Source organism: Rousettus aegyptiacus, unplaced genomic scaffold, assembly GCF_014176215.1.
Source record: "Rousettus aegyptiacus isolate mRouAeg1 unplaced genomic scaffold, mRouAeg1.p scaffold_m13_p_5, whole genome shotgun sequence".
NCBI lineage: Eukaryota > Metazoa > Chordata > Mammalia > Chiroptera > Pteropodidae > Rousettus > Rousettus aegyptiacus.
The window spans coordinates 13,250,251-13,263,000 of NW_023416308.1; the positions used below are offsets into that span (position 1 = coordinate 13,250,251).

Genomic DNA, 12,750 nt, shown 5'->3' on the forward strand with positions numbered 1-12,750 from the left:
TGCTGAGGGGAGCAGGCATGAACGCGGGCCTCAGCCGTGGACTACGGGTTTGCTCTGAGGGAGCCGGGAGGCAGTGCAGGAGCAGGATGGTCTGACTTCACATGTTGAAGGGACCCCTCTGGCTGCCCCACGGAAGGGAGTGACTGGGCTCTGAGTGGCAGTGGCGGAGGTAGGGGAGGTTGTGAGGTGAGTCTGGGCCGATTCTGGAGGCAGAGCCAATAGGACTGAGATGAAGGAAAGGGAGGAGAGTCAAGGATGTCAAGGCTCTTGGCTTAATTGGTTAAAGGATGAGATTCCCACTTGCTGAGATGGGAAATATCAAGGAAGGGGCAGTTCGGGCTGGGGAGGCAGGAGCCATTAGACAGCCAGGAAGGCTGAGGAGGAGGCGGTGGCCTGTGGAGCCAGCAGAGCAGGAAAGGAACCCAGGTGGGGGTCAGGAAGATGAGGTGAGTCAGGAGAGGTCGGGTACCGAAAGCCAAAGAAAAAAAGCACTTCAGGGGGAGACACTGCCCTGTCAAAGGCTACCGGCAGGCTAGGTGAGGTGACAGCTGAGACTGACCACAGGTCTAGCAATTTGAAGGACCCTGGTGACCCTGATGGGAGTTGTTTGATGGCTGTGACAGAGGTGAAGCCTGAGTGGAGTGAACTAAGAAAAGCCTAGAAGAAGGAAGGGGAATGGGTCACTGTTTCATTTCATTTAAGATGGAAGATATGCCAGTGTATTTGCACATGGATGGGACTGGTCCAGTAGAGGGAAAGAGAAGGTGCAGGTGAGAGGTCTCTGGGTGACAGGCAGTGGGTCAGCCAAGGGCTGCCCCTGGATGTGAATATGAAGAGGAGATGGTACTGGGGACAGGCTGATAGCAGGGGAGAGCTGGATTTAGCAGGGATGGATCTGCCAGGTATGTATGAGGGAGAGGGAGAAGTTGAGGGGAATGACTCCCTAAGAAGGATGAGGGGGAGGTGGGGACATAGGAAGGGTCCACACAGGGTATGCTCTAGAGGTTCCTACAACTGGGAGTCAATGGGAGCAAGATCAAAGGGCAAGGTGCTTGATGGGGCTCAGGCAGTGGTGTGGAGCCTGACGAGGGTGAGTGAGGTCACAGGGGGATAGGAGGCCTTGGAAGGGAGCATCAGACACTGCAAGACTGTCTATGTCTATGTGGACACTGAGTCCCAAAGAGGCAGGACATGATGAAAAACACTGCGAGGGAATTTTCTGCAGCATTATCATTCATAATAGAAAATTAGAAACAATCTAATGTTGGTCGATAGAATTGTTAAATAAAAGTATGGTGTGCCTAAACAGTAGAGCACCAGGTGGCATCCACTAGGTAAATACCAACATGGATCAGATCCCCAAGAGAAATGACGTGAAAATAGTTGGGTGCGTGAAGGTGTGTAGAGCGCTGCCATCAGTGGGGACACAAACACATTTAGGAAAACAAATGGTTAAAGCATTTGCCTGGGGTGGGGTTAGGGCCTGAAGGTTGGGGCTGGGGTGGGGCGGCCTCCTGCTCACCACATTGCCTATTCCGCCTTTTACATTTCGTGCTGTGGACAAATGTAACTGGTCAAATGAACTAAGACAATGAATTTAAAACTAAAGACAAAATAAGAGAAAACCAGAAAAATAAAGAAGGGCTGAAAAGGGCAGCCTTCAGAAAGAATGTGAAGGAAACCACCTCCTCCTTGGGCTGCCTCTTGGTGCAAAACACTGGATGACCTCAGTGAAATTGACATTCTTTATGAGAAAGCTGCCCCGAATGAAAGAATAATTTGCATTTTTCCCTCAAAATAAATACTTGGATGCCCCTCCTAAATGAACAACCATCCCAGAGACAAAAAGCTGAGAAGTCCTGGAATGACAGCCTGACAGTGTACAGAAGAGCTTACTGACCCAAGAATTGCTCGGGCCACATGACCTACTGCTCTGCTGTATGCCCCCACTCTCGTCCTCCCAAAAGCTGCTTCTCCCCTCCCTGTGTGTCATGGTTATTCCTGTCCTCGGGTCTCCACCCAGGGTCATTTTTCCTCAGATGTCTACTGGCTCTGACCCTCAGCTTCTCTCCCTGAAAACCACACTGGCATCATTGCTGTGTCCCGCACGCACATGGCTAGCAACTAGTTCACTGTGTATATGTGGCACCCAGCACTCACTAAATGCTTGCTGAATGAATGAATGACCGAGTGTGCCCGGCCCTGTGCTAAGTGCTTCCTTTAAGCATATGGAATCATGGTGATGATCTGGTACAACCACCTCAAGGAGGAAGACTCAGAAAAAGGATTTTCCAAAGGCAACCCAGAAAGTCAGTTGAGTTGGGGGCGGGAAACTCAAATTTCCTTACTTCCAGCTGGGTACATTCTTTTAAAAAACTGCATCAGGTTCTTTCCACCTCTTAAAAAAATTGCAGTCAGAACTGTTATTAATTTTATGATTAATCTTAGGGCATCACAATTTTTCTGTTAAGGCACATCTCCAATTTCAAATGGAAGCCAATGAACACAAAAACTGAAAGCAATGGTTTGCAAAGTTCATTTATATACCATCTTAACGTTTTTGCCCTACCAACACTGTTATTCACTTAAGAGTTGCTTTTTTAAAAGGTTTAAATACATATTAAAAGGAGAAATTGTATAGTCTCATAGAAACTGAAAGCCTGTAATCAATGGCCAGACTAGATTCTTTCTGGTAACCTACATGGTGTGTCAACTTTGATCTTGTTGTCCACCAAAACTGCCACTGAAGTCGGTCCTCTTATCTCAAGATAAGGGGGCCTTGACAGCAAACACTCCAAATTGAGATTGTAATTAGGAGGGCTGAAAGTGAAAGGGAGCAACAGGTTAGCCTGTTATCACACTGTCAGCTTTCACCAGCAATATCACAATAGTATGTGTTCTCTGGGAGATACTGGATTGAGCTTGGCAGTGGAGATCTAGCAGTGGTCTGAACAGTATTTAGAGCCCTAGGATTTCTCACCTTTGTAACTTTACCGAATGCCTGTGGAGCCAGGAAAAGAGGGAAACAACCATTACTTAAGCTCTTCCTCTGTACAAGGCATGCTATAGCTAAAAACACTATTTAATATTGCCCGACAACGCTATAAGGCTGGTGGTGTAATTTTTTAAACTATGAGTAAACTGAGGTTCAGACTAGTGTCAGATGACCTTTGCAAAGGCTCTAGTTAGGAACCCCACGTTGGCCTGACTTCTCACATCCTATTCTCAAAAGCTAGGGGATAAAGATGCAAGACAAGGCCATTATCTTTCTTTTTGCCTCTGTGAGAAATTACTACGCCTGGATTCCAGTTAATTAGTTCACAAAAGTAGCCTCCCTCATCTACACCATCAACTCAGAGAAATACCAGGACGCCCTCATGATTGAGCTGGCACCCAGACAGTTGGGAGTGAAACCTGCCTTAACGTGGAGCCTCGACAATCTGGGCCCAATCCTGGCCCAACTGCTGCACCGTGTCCTTGAATCTCAGTTTCCCTACCCGTGACAAGAGATCCGGACAAAAGGCCAAATCTCAAAGAACTGAGGGAGGATTCGATGAAGAGTATTACCTACAGCCCTTGATGCTTCCAGACACTTAGCTAAGCGCTGGCTCCCTCCACCTCCCTGTACCCCCAACAACAAATCCTAGTGTGTGTGTGTGTGTGTGTGTGTGTGTGTGTGTGTGTGTGTGTGTGTGTGTGTCTGTCGGGGAGTGGGGGTGGGGTCCCATCCCTTCAGGGACCAGGCAGTGAGAATGCAAAGAGCCCAGCCCGGGACCCTCTTCCCCAGTCACGGGGCTGCGGCCCCTCGGGGCTCGGTCAGCATTCTGGAAATGTGCCCGAGAAAGGCCTCCCCTTCCCACATCCCTGAGCCGCCCAGCGCAACACCCGCCGCCTGCCTCTCACCCGCAGCCCCACCGAGGATCGCGATTCAGCTCCCGCTCCCAGGGCGGCCACTGGCAACCCCTACTTCCGGGTCCGGCAGCCGCTGTTGTCACTGCCTCTGCCCTCCGGCACCCTCACGTCTCCCACCACAGGTTCCGCGCCTCGCGCGTTCCGGTAGCGCGGCCCCGAGTCTCCTTGCACGCCGCAATCTGGAGGTGGTACCAATTCTCCACCCTGGAGAGGCAATAATGACAATGATCATTACAATAATTATGAAAAATTGAATGTTAAGCATGAAAACATATATGGTGGTAATAATTAAAATAATTAAAACTACGGATGTATATATAGCAGGCTTTTTTTTAAATGCTATAAAAACATTTGTGGAATGAATGAAATGTAAAATATATCTGGAAGATGAACTGGAAAATAAAAGTAATTTTATTACTATTTTTTTGTGTTAGAGTATTAGTGTTATGGAAGGTTTAAAATAATTTTCATGACCATATTTTAATATCCTTTAAAAGAATACACTTCTTTTGGGCCCTATAGACAATTTCCCAACTTGCTTTTGTTGGAATACTAGCCCTGATCCATGCTCTGGATATAGAGGAGTTCTATGGTCAAACTAAGGCTGGGAAAAGCCAAAACTTTAGAGTCACAGCGAGATTTCATTTTCAAAATGGAATCCCTGATTCCAAACCCACTTACTGGCAGGCTCTCCATCTCCAAATGGTAACTCCATCTTTCTGGTTGCTCAAGCCCAATGCCTTGAAAGTATCCTGACTTCCTTTCTTTCTCTCGCTCATTATCTATTGCTGTCTTCAAAATATATTTAAGATCCAATCAGTCTTTCCTCCTTGCCTGCCATCACACTGATCCAACCCCCATCTCCTCCCTGGCTTCCACCCTCTGCCCTATGGTCTGTTCTTCACACAGCCTTGAGTTGTAGCCACCAGGGCTAAAGTTGGATCTGGGTCGTGTGACCAATTGACAGAGAGGCAGAACCAGAACCCTACTGCTCAATTAATCCAGCTCAGGAGTTCATTCTGCAGAATATGAGGAAGGACCTGAAGCTTGGGCCCAGAAGGGAGTGCTGAGTGCTCTGCTCTGGAGGCCTGGGGTCTAAAGAGGGTTCTCAGCTCTGCTGGTACTTTCTGCCAGAAGAACCCTGCAGCTGAGCCCTCCACATAGATCTACCTGGGAGCTGTGGGTCAGCGCCTACTGTGGACCTGGTTGACAAATGACCTAGATTTAGAGGAACCCTATGACTTCTTCACCCTTCAGAGGAATTCTCTGACTATCCTCACTTAACGCAAAGATGTCTGGTTGTGGTCGATGGAATACCTGAGAGCTCCTGAGTGTCTCTCTTCTCTGGTTGGGCATAACCTGGGCCATGATTTTGCTAATACTGTTAATAACTATTACCCACTCAGTGTTTACTCCATTCTAGGTGCTTTTCTATTATTAACACGTTTAATTCCCATTACAACATTAATAATAATATTAATAATAATTATTATTATTATCATTATTATAATCCTTATTCCACACATAAGAAAACAGGTCACACAGATGTAAATGGAAGAGTTAGGTTTCAAAACTGGGTAGTTTGATTCCAGAATACAAATTCTCAACCACTGGCTATAGGGCTTCTCACTGCTTTCTCATTCTTTATCTTTCCAGGCTCCAGGGTCCAGCCTCAGTGTTAGGTCACTGGGAGATATGGTCACCATATCCTTCACAGGAAGCAGCAGCATCAGGTATGCCCGAACTGGTATAAGCATCTCCCTGGTTTCCAAAGTCCTCATCTACAAAAACAACAGTCTGTACTCAAGGGTTCTGACTCAGTTCCTCGACTCCAAATTGGACAACATGGCTTTCTGGACAAGCCTAGTTGTTATTATCACTCTTATGACACCACAGTTAAGCCTGCATGAATCAGAGTTCCAGACTCCAGAGAAAATGAGACACATATCTCCCAGTTTCCTCTAGCACACCTGTGACGTTGTCTACTGGGTAAATTTTACTCTTTCTTGTTACCGAAATGGTTTATAAATCAATTCTGGCATTTTTGTATTTCTCGGACTCACATATTATTTATGCCAGCTCCCTGCATGTCTTTGTTTTATGGCTGACTATGATGTATTGATAACCATTTATCTGTGGCCCTTATGCTTGGAAGTCAGTTTGGCTGGACCCAAAATCCCTGGCTCTCATTTTCATTCCTTGAATATCTTAAATATGTCACTCCAACTTTTTCTGGTATAAAATATTGCCCTCAAAAAGTCTGATGATAATCTGGTTTTCTTACCTTTGTGAGTGATTCATTTTTTTTTTTGTTTGGCCTGGATGCCTGAAGTATGTATTTTTTTTCTTTTAAATTTAATAATATTACTATATTACATCTTGGTGTTTGAAATTCTGATCAATTTTCCCAGTTTCATAGTTTCTCTCTGAATGTATAGTTTTTCAAATGTTTTTTTTTCTAATTTCAAGAAAGTTTTCTTGCCTCTGTACTATTTGTATGTGAATTCGTACTATTTTCTTGTTTGGATTTTCCTTTTCAGGATCTCTTATTATATGTGTATTTATATTTTTGTCTATCTTCTAAACCTATAACTTTGCTCAATACTGTTTTGCTTATTTATTTTATATACTGGAAAGGAAAGAAAAAGGTTGAAAGGCTTAGATGATATGATCTCAAACCTTCCTATGATGCAGCCATCAAACGATGTGGTGCTGGCGTAAGGAGAAAAAGATCAAAAAAATGTAACAGACCTTCCAGTAAAGGACAGGCATATATAATATCAATTGGTTTTTGACAAAGGCACCATGGGAATTTAATAGGAGAAAGGAAAATCTTTTCAATAAATGATGCTTGAAACAAATAAACCTCAACTTCTAACCTCATACTCTTCTGGCGTCTGCCGCTATCCATTACTTTACCCATTATACCCATTTTGCCTGTACTTCCCATAAATGAGGAGAGAGAATTCCTTAGGCGGCAGGCTCCTTAATGGAACTATGACTTTATTTCTCTACAACTAAAAAATTATTATCATTTTACTAGTTTCTTAGCAGTTTTTTCCCCCTTAAATCAAAATCATATATAACAGTGATTGTAAGCTAAGGCTCCCCAGATTGTCAGAAAACTGAACCCAAAATGTCAATTTTTTCTTCATTTCTCATGCACAAACCCATGGACTGAAAAAAAGTTGATGTGAAACTTATATAAACAGAAACGTGCAGTTATCATAAATATACACTTGCGGATTCCATTCACGTGCAAACACCCATGTTACCATCACCCAGATCAAGACAAGGAACATTTCCAACATACCAGAAGGCTTCCTAGTTGCTCTCCCAGTCATTACTCTCTCCCAAACTCTTCTGTTAAAGGTTGAATGCCTGTGTACTCGCTCTCGTGTGTGTGTGTGTGTGTGTGTGTGTGTGTGTGTGTGCGCGCGCGCGCGCGCGCATGTGTGTGTGTGTAGTGTGGATTCAGGCTGAGTGAAGGCTAGTCAGAGGGCAGCGCCTGTAACATCTCCTCAGAAGCAGCAGAGGGCACTGCCGGCATGTCCCTGAGGGTTGCCGGAGGTGTTGCTGATCCTGTGCCCCTGACATAGCTTTACTGAGAAATAAAGGAAGAGGAGAAATAGCCTCTAGAAGGGGGTCTGGGGTTTTTCCTGGGTACAGCAGGGGCAAGGTTGGGGGAAGTCTTAGAACATGTTAGCCCCACACCTAAAGTTACAAACAGGAAGAAGAAATCGTCTTATCAGAAACAGAAAAAATCAAACAATTGCAGAGCCCAGAAACAGCTTACATGGCCTTGAGTGTAGTAAGGATTTCTAGGATATTTATCTGGCCCAGTCTTGCCCTCATAGCTCAAGATTCTTATTTCTCTTTGTACTTGTACCAGCTACTTCCTGTAGCCTCCACAGCCTTCTCAGGTCAAATGAGGATGCAACCACCTGTCCTCTCTCCAGATGCTTAGTCACTTGCCCAACCCCGCTACTTATTCCCTTTCTCCATCATGGTGGGCGATTATTACAGCTGTACTGATTAGGTATATCACATAATGAAGGTATATACAAAGTCTAAAACTAAACTAGCAAACCAAATCCAATAGTATTAAAAGGACAATATTATGATCAGATTAGGTTCATTCTAGCAATGTATTTTAATAGTATTCTTTCTTCCATTGAATTATCTTGGCAACCTTTTTGAAAATCAATTGATCATGAATGTGAAGATTTATTTCTGGAATCTTAATTCTATCGATTAATCTAAATATGTCTATCCTTATGCCAGTACTATACTGTCTCGATTACTCTAGTTTTGTAGCAAACTTTGAAATCAGGAAGTGAGTCTTCCAGCATTGTTCTTTTTCAAAATTGTTTTGCCTAGTCTGAGTTTTTCGGATTTTAATATGAATTTTGGGATCGGCTTGTCAATTTCTGCAAAGAAGCCAGCTGGGACTTAGATTGACATTGCACTGACTCTGTCGTAGATGAATTTGAGGACAATCGACATCTCTTACTATATACACTGGGTGTTGAATTTTACCAAATGCCTTTTCTACCTCTAATGAGATGATAATATGGTTTTCTTCTTTCATATGCTAATTTGGTAAGTGACATTGATATTAGAGCAATATAAAATTGATGATATTCGACCACTTTTGACCAAACACAATTTCACTTAGTTCAACCTAATGCATTTTCTAATATAGTCATGTGCAGCATAAGGATGTTTCTGTCAATGACAGATGGCATATATGACAGTGGTCCCATAAGATTATAATGAAGCTGAAAACTTTCTATTACCTAGTGACATCATAGCCATTGAAACAAAGTGCAACAGATTACTCACGTGTTTGCGGTGATGCTGGTGTAAAGAAAACATATTTCACTGCCAGTCATATAAAAGTATAGCACATACAATTATGTAAAGTACATAATACTTGATAATGATAATAAATGACTATTAACTGGTTTATATATTTACTATACTTTACCTTTTATTGTTAGAACGTATTCTTTCTACTTAAATTTTTTAAAAAGTTCACTGTAAAACATTATGTTGTGTTACACCAGTAGCAGCATCTCTTGACTGGATCCTTTTCTCTTGTGCTTGATTTAATCTTGTGTTGTTTTGTACAGTAACATGCTATACAGGCTTGTATTGTAGCCCAGGAGCTATAGGCTTTATTGTACTGCCGATGTGTGTAGTAGGCTTACCTAGGCTTGTGTAAGTACACTGTATGATGTTTGCGCAACAACAAAATTGCCTAACAACAAATTTCTCAGAATGTATCCTCATTGCTAAGCAGTGCATGATTGTAGTCTTTTGACCAAATGGTTGGGATAATTAGATATCCATACACAAAAGAATAAAGATGGACCCTCACCATATCAAAATTACCTCAAAATAAATCAAGATCTAAATGTAAAAGTAACAACTATAAAACTCTTAGAAGAAAACAAAAGGAGTAAATTTTTGTGACCTTGAATTAGACAATAATTTCATAGATATGATACTAAAGGTACAAGCAACAAAAGATAACGTACCTTTCTCCAAAGAGGATACACAAATAGAAGCACATAAAAAGATGTTTGGCATCATTAGCCATCAAGGAAATACAAATCAAAACTACATTGAGTAAGTCAGAGAAGGACAAATGCTATATGATTTCACTTATATGTGGAATCTAAAGAACAAAATAAATGAACAAACAAAACAAAAACAAACTCATAGATATGGAGGACGTTTTGATAGTTGTCGGATCAGAGGGGCATTGAGGAGATGGGTGAAAAATGGGAAGGGATTAAGAAGTACAAATTGGTAGTTACAAAATAGTCATGGGGTTGAAAAGTATAGCATAGGGACTAGAGTTAACGATATTGTAATAACTATGTATGGTTTCTGATGGGTACTAGATTTATCAGGGTGATCACTTCATGAGTTCTATAAGTGTCTAATCACTATGTTGTGTACCTGAAACTAATATATTTTATATCTACTGTAATAGAAAAAAAATTATTTAAAAAACTCATTGAGATACTACTTCACACCCGGTGGGATGGCTAGAATCAAAAAGACAGGTGACAAGTATTGACGAGGATGTAAAGAAATTGGAACCTTGTCTACTTCTGGGGGGACTGCGAAATGTTGCAACTACTTTGAAAAACAGGTTGGCAGTTTCTCAAAAGTTTAAACATATAGTTACCATATGACTCAGTAATTCCACACCTAGGAATACACCCAAGGGAAGTGAAAACACATGTCCACACAAAAACTTGTACACAAATGTTCATAGCAACACTATTCATAGTAGCCCCCAAATAGAAACAATTCAAATGCCTATCAACTGATGAATGGATAAATAAAATGCAGTATAGCCATACAATGGAATATTATTTAACTACAAAGAGTACTAATAATCTACAACATAGATGAACCTTGAAAACATTAGGCTAAGTGAGAAAAATCAGATGCAAAAGACCACATTTTGTAGAATTCCATGTATATAATATTCAAGGAGAAGAAAAATAATTAAAGGCATAAGGATTGAAAAGGAGGAAAAGACTGATAATTACTTGTAGATATGATATTCTACTTAGAAGATCAAGAAGAGCCAATTGACAACTCAACAGAAATAACAGGAGAGGTTTACAAGCTGACTAAACATATAATCAACATATGAAAGTCAATTGCATTTCTTTATACTAACAATAATTTTAAAAATGTAATAATAATAATAATAATTTGTTATACCAAAAAAATCATGTAGAATCTAAGGGTAAAGTTACAAAAGTTTTTGAAGATCTATAAGGGAATAATGATAAAACTTTAACAAATTTTTAAAAGCATAAATAGATCGCCCATGTTCATGGGTAAGAAACTTAATATCATAAGGATGCCAATTCTCTTCATGTTAATCTTTAGAAGCCATGCAATTAAAATAAAAAATCTCATAGGGTCTTTTTTGAAACTTAATGAAATGATTCTAAAATTTACAGGAAAGAGTAAAGGGCCAAGACTTGCCCAGGGACTTATAAAGAAGATTATTAGGTTGGAGTTGGTCTCTAGGGAGAGAAAGTTGCCCTATGAGACATTGACCAATGTGAACAGAAAATACAGAAATAGGCCCATGTGTATGTGACTTTGAAATATGACAGAGGTAGCGTGTCAGATCAGTGGAAATTAATGCTGTAATAAATAGCTATTTATGAAAAAAGACATCGTATCCTTACCTCTGACCATACAGAAAAATAAACTCCAGATAGGTTTAAAACTTAAATGCCAAAAGTAAAACTTTAAACTTTTTATTGGAAAATATAGATGCATATCTTTCTGACTTAAGGTAGGAAGTGATTTCTTAAAACATAAAAAGCGATAACTATAAAAGAAAAGATTGGTACATGTGATTATATTACAAATAATTTTCTTTCATATATATGTCTCTGTCCCGGGCCCCTGCTATTTGCGTTTTGACTCCAGATCCTAACATGAGCTCCTACAACCCTTGTAATTTTCTGAGTAATGGGAGTAATAGGAGTATCTTAGACAGAGCTCCTAACAGATAGGCGTGTCTTCTGGTCTGGGGCAGCTGTGGGTGGGCTGCTGGGTGGGGACTCGTCATCAGAAAGACTTGCATAATTAGAAGCTTGGAACTTTCAGCTCCATCTTCTGCCCTCCAATGAGAGGAGAGGGGCTCGAGATTGAGTTAAGAATCATGTTCACATGATGAAGTGTCCATAAAAATCCTCAGGGGTTCAGAGAACCTCCAGGGTGGTGAACAGTCTATACATGCCAGAGGAGTGGCGTACCCCAACTCCATGAGGACAGAAGCTCCTGTGCTTGGGACCCTTTGGGGCTTTACCTTATGTATTTCTTCATCTAGCTGTTCATCTGTACTCTTTATTATATCCTTTGTCATATAATAAATTGGTAAACATGTTTCCCTATGTTCTGTGAGCCATTATAGCATATTATTGAACTGAGGATAGGTTATGGGAACCTAATTTATACCTTATTGGTCAGAAGTACAGGTGACAACCTGGGATCTGTGATTAGCATCTGAAATGGAGGCAGTCCTGTGGGACTGAGCCCTTAACTTGTGGGATCTCACTCTAACTCTGGGTGATGTCAGAACTAAATTGAATTATAGGACATTCAGCTGGTATTGGAGAATTGGGCCAGGGCCAGATTGTCCACTTTCCAAGATACTCCCTGCTTCCAAGTCATCATCACAATTCTATAAGTATTCTCCCTGCTGTGGCTTGAACCTGCCTACAGCTGCTTCCAAACTAGAAGGCCCCCCGCCCCAGAGACTCCAGCTCCCCAGAAACTCATAGCCGAGGAAGCTGGTACAGCCTATGACCAAAGCACCCACCCCAGAACAGCACACACACCATTGCTGCAGAGACTGTGCATCCTGTATCATTAGAGGCTGTAAAGAAAAAATTCCGGCAGTTGTCTACTACTTACACAGAATGCTTCTGTGAGCTGAGGTGTGGGGTTTCCCACGCGGACCGATTCTCTACATGAGAAGAGAAGACGGGCACAAGGACTGTGGCTGCTGCGCCCCAAGCAGAGCCCCTTCCTGCCCTGTGTAGGAATCACATTGGGAAGCTACTGGGTTCAGGGCAGCTGGGCACAGGGGACCAGGACAAACTTCCCTCATTTGGGTGGAAGAAGCACATAGCAAGAGAGCACTGAGACCCTCTCCACCGCGTGTGGCTTCCTAGCTATCCATCTTTGGCTCCAGGGGTTGCGTGGGCAGTGCCAGAATGCTCACAATGGAGCTTCATGAAGGAGAGGAAGACTGGAGGTCACAAACACGCCAGAGGAATGAATTGA

The 12,750-nt window shown here is 42.0% G+C and overlaps 1 protein-coding gene across 3 annotated transcripts in view; it reads right to left on the reverse strand.

Moving 5' to 3' along the window:
- The window catches only part of TOP3B (DNA topoisomerase III beta), a 53,582-nt gene that overhangs the window by 17,853 nt on the left and 22,979 nt on the right, over positions 1 to 12,750 (reverse strand). For all 3 annotated transcript variants that reach the window (XM_036221022.1, XM_016127229.2, XM_016127228.2), the window contains exon 2: positions 3,904 to 4,116. The gene's annotated coding sequence lies outside the window, so the exon portion shown is untranslated. The remainder of the gene's footprint in view (positions 1 to 3,903; positions 4,117 to 12,750) is intronic.